General features: G+C 48.2%; 1 protein-coding gene across 1 annotated transcript in view; it reads left to right on the forward strand.

Annotated features, from left to right (window-relative positions):
- ARHGAP39 (Rho GTPase activating protein 39) overlaps positions 1-12,689 on the forward strand; it is a 106,526-nt gene that overhangs the window by 3,514 nt on the left and 90,323 nt on the right. The gene's annotated exons all lie outside the window — the stretch shown is intronic.

Raw genomic sequence — 12,689 nt, forward strand, 5'->3', positions numbered from 1 at the left:
GAAAATCTTGTCCTGTGGACCACCTTCTTTAGTGGAAAGTTGGAGAATCCGTGAGGCATCCCATAGGTCCTCCCTATGGATAATCCTGGTCTTCTCGGGTAAAGCTTCAGGGACGGGATTCCCTCGACTTTGTGCTCCTTTAAAGCATTTTTTTCCCTCCATTTCCCAGAAAATCAAAACCTGGATTTGAAGGTGACCTACTTAGGCCTTGATCCCAAAGTTCCAGGCCTTCGGTTCCTGCCACTGCAGGGGAGTTTCTCCTGGAAAATTCCTGGGGGGTTGGAATCTTGATAGTGCTGGTGGACACAAATTCCCTCCAAAATTCCACAGAGGAATTGCTTTAGGTAGTGAACGGGAGCAGCTTCCTCAATCCCCTAAATCCCAGGAATGTCTCATGGCTTTTCCTTATCCAGGTCACTGATTTCTCCTGGATCAGTCTGACACCTCAGTCCACATTTAGGAAGATCCAGGGCAAGTTTTTCTGGATAATTTTCCACATAAACAGTAATCCAGATATGGGACATTGCATCCCATGGGATAATCTTGGTTTAAAGCTGGTTTGGGAAACTCCTCAAACCATTCCCGGGAGAGCCTTGCGGTGCCGTCGTCCCTTTCCTGAAAAATGATGAATTTTGGAGTCTCACCTCTGGGAATTTGGGAACAGACACCATGAAAACCCAACCAAATAATAACCCAGCAACCTTTAAAAAACCCCAAATCCAAACCACAAAATACAGCTGGGAATTCAGGCAGATTCCAGGGTCAAATTGATGTCAAATCCCATAAAACCACGCGTTCCCTGATGCTGGAACGGAGCTGTGAAGGGGCCTGGATTTAGGGGAGGGATCCCAAATCATCGAATCTGGGGGTTTTGGGCTGTGCTGTGGCTGCTGTTGCTGTTTTATGGAGTTTTTATTGGGAATGTTTGCTCCAGGTGATAAGTATCTGTGGGAATTTAGTTTTGAGGATTAAGATTTGGTTGAGACGATTCCAAGAGTTTTCCAGTGACCTCTTCCTTCAAAAAAATCCTTTAAATTATCGTTTCCCTGCTCTTCCTCCATCCTCTCCCTCCTGCATTTTTGCTCCAGTGATTATTTCCTTACATGCTCTAAATAACGCATTGAACCCCGACCTTTCCTCTTCCTCCTCTGGCTCTTCCCAAAAATAAACATTCCGGCTGGAATTTTTTTTTTCCCCCCACTTTCCAACTTATCCAGGCTGGCTATTTTTAATTCCAGCTGCCAAGAAGTGTTTGAGGGATAAATGTGCTCCAGGTGCTGAGAGGAAGAAGTGGAGCACTCCAGACCTCCCAGTGCCCTTGGGAATTTGTCGTTATCCCTGAAATTGTTCCCAGGGATCCCCAAATCCCCTCCTGAAAGAATCACATTGTGCTGTTCCAATGGGAGGTGCCTCCTGTCTCAAATTCTTCATCCCTCTCTCTTTCCTTGAGCTTCACAGCTCCAGGGATTGGATTTATTTCCCTCCTCCTGCTCTTGCCTTTTAAAAACATTCCCACATCCAGCTCCAGCATCCTGATTTTTAGGAAATAAATCCGCCAATCCCAGTTTTAGGGAGCTGAAAGTGTCGCTCTGACTTTCGGGAAGCTGGATATCCCCATCCCCACATTCCCAAGAGGAAAATAAATCTTATTTCCAATTTTTGTTGAGTCTTTCCCAACAATAAATGGGAAGGAGGTGGGAAGAGGCAGTGGAGTGACCCAGTGGTGTCGTTCCAAGACCAGGAATCACTGTTCCCACAGGGAAAGACATGGAAAATTCTGATTGTTGAGTAAGGTCTCATAAAACTTGGAGCAAATGAGGCCTGAAATGGACTCTCAGAGGGAGAAGGTTCTGCTTGTTGGATTTCACGGACAGCAGGATCCTGGGAGGTTTTGTTCCTGGCTGGAATGGGGGTTGGAAGTTTGGGTTCTGGGTTGAAGCAGAGCTTTTGGAATTGTGGGTGACAGCAGAGTTTCCTCAGTTGTAAGCGCTGGAGGAACTGGAGAAGAGGGAGAAGGGGATTGGTGATCTCTGGGCTTGGATGTGGCAGAGAGGGAGGATTAGAGAATCATGGAATGGTTTGGGTGGGAAGGGGCCTTTGAGGGTCATCCCATTCCATGGGCAGGGGCACCTCCCACTATCCCAGGGTGCTCCAACCTGGCCTTGAACACTTCCAGGGATGGGGCAGTTACAGATTCTCTGGGAATTCCATTCCAGCTTCTCACCACCCTCCCAGGGCAGAATTCCTTCCCAATATCCCATCTAACCCTGCCCTCTGGCAGTGGGAAGCCATTCCCTGTGTCCTGTCCCTCCATCCCTTGTTCCCAGTCCCTCTCCAGCTCTCCTGGAGCCCCTCTAGGCACTGGAGACGTCTCCAAGGTCTCCTTGGATCCTTCCCTTCTCCAGGTTAAACACCCCCAACCCTGTTCCTATTTTCCCAGGATTTCAGCTCCTTTGGCCATGACTGCCTTTGCCCACACTGTCCCTTTATTCTTCACCACCAAAAAGCATGGAAAAATCCCTGGATTGAAGCACGGCTCCTCCCTTATGGTGTTTTTCCTACGGAAAACCCGTGTGCCCGATTCATTTGCGCCCGAGCCGGGTTCCGGCGGATTCTGGGCCGCCTCTTCCCGAGATGCTGACATTTCCCTGTCTGCCTCGTTGCATTTTTATTGATCTTCCCTCTCTGCTCCGTGCCCTCTGTGCCGGAATGGAAATGACTTCCAACAGGACCGCGTGTTCGGGAAGCCGTCAAAAAAATGTTACTTTGGGAAGCACCGCTACGGAATTATGGTTTTTTTATTGATCTTCCTCATGCACTTCACACCCGGCTGGGAGAGGTCATGGAAAAGCATGGAAAAGTGCAATCCTTTATGGGATGGAAGCGGGGCGGTTTCTTGTCTGGAAGAGGAGGGTGGGCAGTGAAGTGCCTTGGAATAACGTGGGAATTTCGGTTGCTTTGGAATTTCAACTCAGTGCCAGTCTGGGATGTTGGGACCGCTCAAATCACAGAATCGTGGAATGGTTTGGGTTGGGAGGGGATGTAAAGATCATCCAATTCCACCCCCTTGCCATGGGAAGGGATAATTTCCACTATCCCAGGCTGCTCCAACCTGGTCTGGGACACTTCCAGGGATGGGGCAGCCGCAGCTTCTCTGGGAATTCCATTCCAGCCCCTCACCACCCTCCCAGAGAGGAATTTCTTCCCAATATCCCACCTAACCCTGCCCTTATCCTGTCATTCCATGCCTTCTTCCAAAACCTTTTTCCAGCTTTTTTCTGGGACCTCTTTGGACTCTAAATCCTTTCAAAAGCTCCAAATAAAGCTGTCCCTGGATTCTGAGTTCCAGGTGGGCTCGGAAGGGAAAATGCTGCTCCTTGAAGAGCCCGTCTTCCTTCTTTTCTATAATCCAGGGTCATTTTTGATCTTTTTGGTGTCCGTTTTTAAATTCCGTACATTCAGGGACACATCGGGAGCTGCCCAAGCACAGACACAAGGGTTTGGTGGATGCATGGATGTATCCTCAGTTTTTTTGGTAATTAAGCTGCCTCTTAAGGGCTTTCTGGATCCATTGATGGACCTGGAGTTGGATTGCTGGACGCTTCCTAAGCTTCTTTACTCCCTTTAACCCGACGAGTGCATCCATGGATCCATGGCCCCTCAAAGACAGGGAAAGGAGGAATTCCATGGAGCCCTTTCCCAGTTGGGCTGCTTGAAAAAAAAAGAACAACAGAACAGTCTCGGCAAGATTTAATGTGGTTGGGAATATTTGGGAATAATTAGGAGAAAGGGAAAAAATACCCCACCAGACAGAAGAATTCCTTTTGAAAGGAGAGGAATCGAGGGATTTGTGCTCATGGAGCTCTGAGTGCATCAGCGGGCTCTGGGTGAGGTGGGAGGGGATTTTCTTCCACTTCCCAGAAAAAATACTGGGATTTGGGTTGGAGGTTGTTGGGTGAGGCTGCTGGACTCGGAATCGTCCACGGAGCAGGAATTGTTCTTAATCACAGAGTCATGGAATGGGTTGGAAGGGATTGGATTAAAGATCATCTTGTTCTAACCCCTGCCATGGGCAGGGACACCTTGCCCTATCCCAGGTTGCTCCAAGCCCCATCCAGCCAGGCCTTGGACACTTCCAGCAGCCACAGAGTTTTCTGGGAATTCCATTCCAGCCCCTCACCACCCTCACTGTAATAAATTCCTTCCTTAAATTCAGTCCAAATGGTTCAGGAATCCTGCTGGGGTGGAAGTCTTGGGTTGCTGACTCCTGTGGGGATGGTGCCAGGATGGGAGCGGCTTCCCTCAGGATTGGTGTGTCCCTAATTAAGTGTGGCTGGATTAAATGGGGCAGTTGGGCAACAAAAACATGGAAAAACCTCTTTATTTTCCATTAATTCCACATTAAATTGATTTTCATTGCACCCTCTGCCTCTCCCAAGGAGCAGAGACCATTCCCTTCCCTATTCCCACCTTGCGTGCCATTTCCAGGAGATGCCGTCGGATCTGTCAGAGCTGCCAGGAAGGGGAAAATTCCAAACGAATCCATCCTTTTAGGAGCCTTTTTCTTTTCCCCCTTCTTCTCCTGCCTCTCCGACATCTCCAGAATGTCACCTTGAGGAGTCCATATCGGAGCGTGGCGGTTCCGTGCTGGGGATTTTCTGTTTGGAAGTAGGTGCTGCTCCCAAAAAAAACCCCCACAGTGATCCAGAAAACACATTTTCTGTCTGGGAATTTTCTGTTTTAACAAGGAATTCCTGAGTTTGTTTAATTGAGGGAAATCCTGTGCTCAGAACTCCAAACCCTGATAAGTGAGTCTGGAATAATTCCTGTTCTGTCACACTCCAGCTCACCTGAACAATTCCCCCTTTTTTCCTCGCCTGTCAGGGGCATGGAAGGGGATTTTTATTGGGATGGCAGTGGGAATAAGATCAAAGAATGGGTTGGGCTGGAAAGGGACCTTAAAAATAATTCCATGGGCAGGGACACCTCCAACTATCCCAGGGTGCTCCAATCCCCATCCAAGCTGGCCTTGGACACTCCCAGGGATGGGGCAGCCACAGCTTTTCTGGGAATTCCATTCCAGCCCCTCACCACCCTCATCGTAATGCTTGGAGCACAGAACAAGGTTGGGAAAGATTTTTGTGGGAAAACCCATGGGAATAGCACATGGAATAACACAGGGAGGAAAACAGGTCTTAATTTATCATCTCCAGAGTCCCCCAAAGTGTCTTTTGGGAAGCTCCAATCAGGAGATTAACACAAACCCTTGGGAAAAGCCAAGCTGGATGTGCAGGAGGAGCAGGTTTGGCAGCAGAACCCTCCATTTCCCGATGCTTTTCCATGTAGGAAAATCCCGATCCAGACTTCTAAGCCACAGGTTGTGTTTGCCTCATTCCATGTGTTCCTCAGGCATTGCCTCAGTGACGGTGCCTTATCAGCTCATTAAGTGCCTTATCAGTTTATTAAGTGTCTTATCAGCCCACGGAGGGGTCTGTGGCCTTTGGAATTCTGAGGTGCCCGTCCTTTTGGCAAGTAGGGATAATAGAAAAATCGGGATACTCCTGCCGTGTGCAAATGTCTTTCCTTAAGGCTTTTAACTATGGAAAAAAGGGGCCTTTTGTGGGGATAATTTTGTGGGAATACGTGGCTTGTGTGGCCAGGAGGATCATAGAAGTGACATTCCCAACTGTGCTGAGAGACCTCAAATCCCAGGATCAATTTTGGGCCCTTCATGACAAGAAGGACGTGGAGGGGCTGGAGCGTGTCCAGGGATGGGAATGGATTTGGGGAAAGGTCTGGAACACCAGGAGCAGCTGGGGAGGGCTCATCCTGGTGAAAATGGAGCTTTAGGGATAAATAAGCTGAGTTTAAGACTTGTCCCTCCGTGTGTCAAATCCCACTGCAAAGCCGGGAATTCTAATTCCATTCTTTGTTCCCTTTCCCTCAAATGGAACGTGGAGAACACCTAAGTTTGGAAAACTGAGCCTGGATATTTTCGTGCCATGAACAGGTTTGGTTTTGTTCCGGAGAACTTGGAAAAGGGAATTGCAGAGGAGACAAATCTGCCCATGGAAGTGATTAAAGGTTATCAGTGACTCATGGATCTCCCTCCACCCACATTCCCTGATCCAAGGATTTCATTCCTCTTTTCCTGATTCATGTCAGATTTTCCTGGGTGGTAGAAATGATTTAACCTTCAGGGATGCTCCGAGGAGATCTTGGAGCCTCTTCCAGGGCCTAAAGGGGCTCCAGGAGAGCTGGAGAGGGTCTTGGAACAAGGGATGGAGGGACAGGACACAGGGAATGGCTTCCCACTGGTTAGATGGGATATTGGGAAGAAATTCTTCCCTTTGAGGGCCTGGAATGGAATTCCCAGAGAATCTGTGGCTGCCCCATCCCTGGAAGTGTTCAAGGCCAGGTTGGGTGAGGCTTAGAGCAACCTGGGATGGTGGAAGGTGGTTGAAACTGGATGGTCTTTAATCCAATCCCTTCCGACCCAACCCATTCCACGATTTTGTGAGCTTAAATGGTTTCAGCTTAGTAAGAACTTAAAGCTCCATGGAATTTTGACTCAAGCAGGATTTAGAGCGGGAAGAGAAAGGCACAAATGTCCAAGGGGGCTACAAAAACCTGGAAAACTCTGTCAAAAAACAGGGATTGGAAAGGGAAAAATCAGAGGTGAATGAGGAATAAATCACTTGGGACCTATGTAGGTAAAAATCATGGAATTGTTTAGGTTGGAAAGGAGCTTTAAGATTGAGCCCCAGCACTTTCAATGTGCTGACCATGGTGCCATATCCACAAGGATTTTGGATCCCTCCAGGAATGTGACTTCATCCCTGTGGCCAGACTGGACAGCTCTTTCCAGGAGGAATTGTCCCAAAAATATCCCACTTAAACCTCTCCTGATGCCACTTGAGGCCACTTCCTCTTATCCTGTCCTTTATTCCCTTGGGAGAAAATCCCGACCCTCACCCGGCTCCAACCTCAGAGCTGAAACATGGCGGGGGGGAAACCAATAACTGTGGAATTAATCCAAAGGGACAGAAACTCGGGAGAAGAAAACTGGATGTGAAGGAGGCCGAGGATGCTCTGGGCTACACGTGGAAGTTGCGTGCACGGAGAGGGACTTGGAGGCTCTTTGATTGTGATCAGGAATGAAGTGCAGGCTCAGGAAAAAACAGGGAAGTTTGGAATGGTTGTGAGGAAAACACGGGCAGCGCTTCAGTTCCCAAGCGGCTGCCGAGTTCCTAAATCCCTGTTTATGGAGAATGTAAAAATATTCCAGCCAAATTTAAATCCCAGGGAATAAAGGGAGATTTGGTGTTGCCTCTGTGGGTCTTTTAGGGACTGTTGTTCCTGGAAAGTTGTGGAATTAGGGAAGCCTTCGAGGTATTTTGGTAGGAAGGGCAGGAATAAATGAGTTTATGGATTGGTGCCGTGGAGATTTGCCTGAAATTGTGGGAATTGGACCAGACAAGTTTTGTAAGGAAGAGTCTCGTATGGAGCTTCTGGAGTAGTGGGAAATATTTTCTGTAGTCAGATAAATGCGTAAAAATCCCTTTTTTTATCAGGAAAATTTACAGCAGGAATTGCTGGAGCAGGAGCAGGAGAAACCTTGGAGCAAGGGTCAAATCACCAAAAAAAACATTCCATGATTTGAGGATCTTGTACCTCGCGCTTCAGCTCCTTCACAGATCCGAGAATTCCAAGGGAAAGCTCAGTATTAGGAGAGGTTTTGTTGTTTATCCTGAACATCTGAGGGAGAAGGGAACAGGCAGATTGTGATCTCACGGAGATGATCTGAGGATACCCCAGAAGAGAGACAGATTTTTTTGGGATCCTTCTCCATGAATGAACCTTTGTGTTTTCGACAAAATTTGCCTGGAAATGTTTTTTATCCCATCTTTTCCCTGCGAGGTACTGAAGGATTGGGAGCGAGAGGGATGGGGGTGGGAGGGCAGGAGAATGGGGGGAAAAAAAGGACAAAAAGTGTGGCTGTAGCAGGAGCTCGACACTTGGAGAAATTCCAAGTAGAACTTGGGCACAAGGAAAACATTTGGGAAGATGCTGATGGGACGTTGGAGCCGGGTGGGGGTTGGGATCTGCTCCCAAGGAACAAGGGACAGGACGAGAGGAAACTCAAGCTGTGCCAGGGGAGGTTTAGGTTGGATTTTGGGAAAATTCCTCCTGGAAAGGGCTGTCCAGCCTTGGCACGGAGAGACTCAGGAATATTTTTGGCTGGGAACCATAACGAGGCCTTAACGCAGAATCCATTTGAGGCAGGATCCGTTTGATGCAGGAGATGAGAAGAACTCCAGTTAAAAATCCAAGCGTGGCAGGACCCAGAAACAGGAATGACAAAGGATGTGGGATCTCTCCTTGTCTTCTTCTCCCAAGCATTCCTGTTGTCCTGGAGCTGGCAGGGCAGCTCCACATGCATCCTTAAGATGAGGAAAAGGATGGGAAGGGTCCTCATGTGTCTCTCTATAAAAAAAACCCATTAAAATCCAGTATTTTGGTACTTGGAAACATCTTCTCATACTTTCCATATCCTAATTTTAAAACCCAATGGATTTCCTCAGAAAGGCTTGCGTAGACCCACAGGATGGATGGGAGATGTGGGATGGAGGGAGAGGAGCCATGACATCAGCTGGAATTGCTTTGTTGGGAAAGCCCTGACTGTGTTTTTGTGATTCCTGGGCAAGGGAATCCCCAGTTTTCCTTCCTAAACCATCCTGCTTGGTGGTGTCTGTCTTCCTTAAGCTCAGATCAGCTCCTAAATCCAAGGAAGAAGCTCCAGTTGAGCTTCTAACCCTTTAATCCACCAAAACATATTTCCAAGGAATGCCTTTTTTCCCTATTCCTCGACTTAAATGGAAACTCTTCCAACATGCTCCGTGTGTTGCATTTATTCCTTTCCCTGTCTGAGATTCGCTTCGCCTTGACAAATTTCCTTTTATCCCTAAAAAAGGCCTTCAGCTGCTCCAAAGGGTGAAAATATTCGGAGCAGATTTGGGTTTTTTCCACATCTGTCTCAGGAACTCCTCTGTCAGCTGGAGGAGGAGGAAGAATAATTGGAAATATTCAACCCTTCACGAGCAAGCTCCAAGAACATTTCTAATGCAGCCGGAATAAGATTTGGGTTTTAGAGCTCTCTCGGTATTGATTTGTTGCTTCAATTTGTTCGTTGTGCAAGGAGGGAGGAAAATGTTTTATAAAAAGATTTCTGAGCACACCCAGTGATGGCTGGACCATCACGGAGTTGCTTCGGTTGTTCATGGTTAATTTGATTTCTATTTAAAGCCAGCAGGGATTTATTTTGTCGCGTTTCAAAGGAGAAAAAGGGAGAAGTAGGCGGATCTCATCGGGACCCCGATTTAGGAGATGTCTCAGTGGGTGTCTCCTCCTTCCCCCACCTCAAATCTGAGCTTTTCTTATCCTAAATTTCTGTTTCGCCCTCACCTGGGTGCAGGTGGCATTTATCAGTCTGAGGCGAATAAATTACAAATGTGCTCCAAAAAATCCCCAAAACCAAAACAAACCCCAAATCTTGATTTTTTAAGGAATTTTCCTGCTCTCCTCCTCATCTTTCCTCATTTTTAGCTACACTTTACAACTGTGGCTTCCGAGAGCACGGGTCATTGATTTTGAGATTGGCAGATGAGATACCCTCCAGCTCCAACGTCGCTCCGAGGAATCCGTGTCCAGAGAGGCGGAATTGAGCCGGGTGGACACCGTTGGGTGAAGAACCCAGCGAAGGCATTGCTTGGGGGTCGGAAATGCCCTCGGAGCGTGGCAGTGTCTGGAAATTCCTATTCCTCCCTGGAAATTTGTCATCCCCCTCAAGAGGTTTTTCCCAGGGTTAGATTTGAGGTTGGACTCCCAGGATCTGTCTCTGTGGGCTTGGAATGCCGCATCATCCAGGAATCTTTGCCTCAGTTTCTGAGCAGGGATATTGGGTGGTTCTTGATGAGTTTCTGCTCAAATTTTTGGGTTCAAAGGGTCTCAGTTGGAACAGTCTTGAGGGTTGAGATTGATTTTCCTTTCCCTCAAAACCCTGGATTGTGTTGGAACAGGCTGGGAGAGCTGGGAATGTCCAGCCTGGAGAAGAGAAGGATCCAGGGAGACTTCAGAGCCCTTTCCAGTGCCTGAAGGGGCTCCAGGAGAGCTGGAGAGGGACTTGGGACAAGGGATGGAGGCACAGGACACAGGGAATTCCCAGTGTCAGAGGGCAGGGATAGATGGAATACTGGGAAGGAATTCTTGGCTGTGAGGGTGGTGGGGCACTGGAATGGAATTCCCAGAGCAGCTGTAGCTGCCCCATCCCTGGAAGTGTCCAAGGTCAGGTTGGATGGAGCTTGGAGCAACCTGGGATAGTGCAAGTTGTCCAGGGGGGAGAGTTGGAACTGGATGATCTTGAAGGTCCTGTCCAACCCAAACCACTCTGGAATTGTGTCCTGCCGGTGCCACTTTGGAAGGAGGATTCTGACGGATAACGAGATCAGCTTCCTCTCCAACACCTTGGAACTGTGGCTGTTGTGTGGCCAAGGTCCAGCTGGCTGCAGACCTTCTCCATGGACACTCAGCTTGCTTGGAGAACATCCTAAGCAGTTCAGAATTTTGGACAAACAACTTTTTGGATGGTTTGTGGTGGGAAATGTTCCTTGGAAACTCACTCAGATGAGTCGCCCGCGTCGCCCGAAACCCGTCCTGTGCCAGACAGGCCGAGCGAGTTCTGGAGACTCCAACAATGTCTCATCCATGCCCAAACAACCACTGTCATCCCCCAAATGCTGGGATGAGATCGTTTGTCCCAGGAGGCAGCCAGCAGCCAGTGGTTCCTTCAAGTGTCTGGGAGATGATTTCCCTAATTTTCCTGCCGCTCCAGGGATTTAATCAGCCAGCAAATTGCAGGCTTGGCTGATTCCCCCCTTATCTCCCGATCTTGCTGCTCAGGTTTGAGGGCCCTGCTCGGCTTTGTCATTTTGGGACGAGCTCCCAAACTTCTTTGAGGGCAGAATTCCCGGGATTAAAGGCTTTGAGCACACAGGAGCTGCAGGTTTGAGCAGCTTCTCCAGGAGTGCAAACTTTGTTTAACCACAGGAAGCATTTTGAGTTCTTTGAATCCTTCCAGGTGAGGAGCCTTTCCATGAAAAGCCCCCATGACTCAGCCACATCCAGCTCAAATCCCCAGGAATCGCGTCAAATCCGCCAAATTCTCCTGTCATCCTTAAAAATTCCATGACGTAGCATCCCTTTAACCTGGTTACCTGCTTTTCCCGTGGTCTTTCAAAGGGATCCCTGCGTTTCCTCTGCCCTATTTTCCCTCGGCAGCTCCGTCGCAAGGATGACACGGATAAGAAGGGAAATTTTTGCTCTCCCACGGGGCCAGGAGCCTGATTTGCTCACGGAAGGCATCGCTGGGATAATCAAACCTTTCAGCTCCTTTGTTCCAGGCACCTGTTATTGGAAACGGAGGCTGCTGTGAACTCTCACAAAGGACTGGGAAGGCTGGAATTCAAAGGGAAGCAGGTTCAGGAGGAGGATTTGGTCACCTCACGGAGAGGGTGTGGGAGTTGGGAGTTGGGTCCTTTGTTCTTCCTGCGTAATAAAAACAGATCCTAATTGCTACAAGTTCTTGTTGTTACACCAAAATTGCTGGGACAGGTAAACGTTCCCAGTGTTGTCAATCCAAAAATGACAATATAAAAAATGAATTGTTTTCCCAACAATAATTCCCTGTTTTTCCAGTCCACAGCTCCAGAGCTTCCCAGGTGTGGGTGAAGGGTGGGCTGGATAAAACTCTTGCCATTCTCTGGTAGTTTCTCTTTTGTTTTGTTCTCCAGAGTGGTGGAATTTGGTCTCCTGGTCCAAGAAACCTTTGGAAAAGTCTCTCTAGAACATGGTGGGATTTTTGGGGCTGTCCCATGCAGGACTTGATAATCCTTCTGGAATAGCTCAGGTTATTCCATGTTTCTGCGTCTTTGAGAATCTTTCCATGGTTCTCGCCCTTTGTTTTGGGGTGTTAGGAGTTGGAAAAGCCTGGGAATATGGGGAAGGAATAGTTTTACTCTTAAAATCAAATTATTTGCCTTAGGGCAGGGAATAATTCCATTTGGATGGAGTGTGGGTGATGGAAATGGGCTCTTTGCTGTAGAGTAGCTTGGCACTGCCAGAATTCCTAAAAATGTTTTATTTTAAGGATCATCTTCATGAGCACCCAGGACCACCCTGACTTCTGTTCCAAAATATTCTTCCTTGGGAGAACTGAGTTCCCGACACTATAAACCACCCCAAAATGGTTTAAAACTCTGCTTTGAGCCCTAAGGACTGGGAAAATCCTTATTTAAATATTCCTTATGCAAAGTGGAGCTCCTGACTCGACTGGTGCCGCAGGTATTCCCTTGTTTTACAGCCTGATTATCCCACAACAGTTTCTCCCGTGTTTTCAGCTCCCTTCTGCAGCTCCAACCACAAATCCCAAAGTTTTGAGTCAGCTCCTCATCCCTGCTGCCTCCGGAGCGCTTCTCTCCCACACGCACCCAGCTCCTCTTCCCTTGGCTTTCCCACTTGCCAGCCCAGCAATCATTCCCTGCTCTGGCGGTGGATAAATAGGGATTAATCATCCTGACAGCTCCATGATGACTTCCAGGGCACCTGCTTGAAATGGGATGAGACAAAATCTT

The sequence above is a fragment of the Corvus moneduloides genome, chromosome 1 (assembly GCF_009650955.1).
Source record: "Corvus moneduloides isolate bCorMon1 chromosome 1, bCorMon1.pri, whole genome shotgun sequence".
Taxonomy (NCBI): Eukaryota; Metazoa; Chordata; class Aves; order Passeriformes; family Corvidae; genus Corvus; species Corvus moneduloides.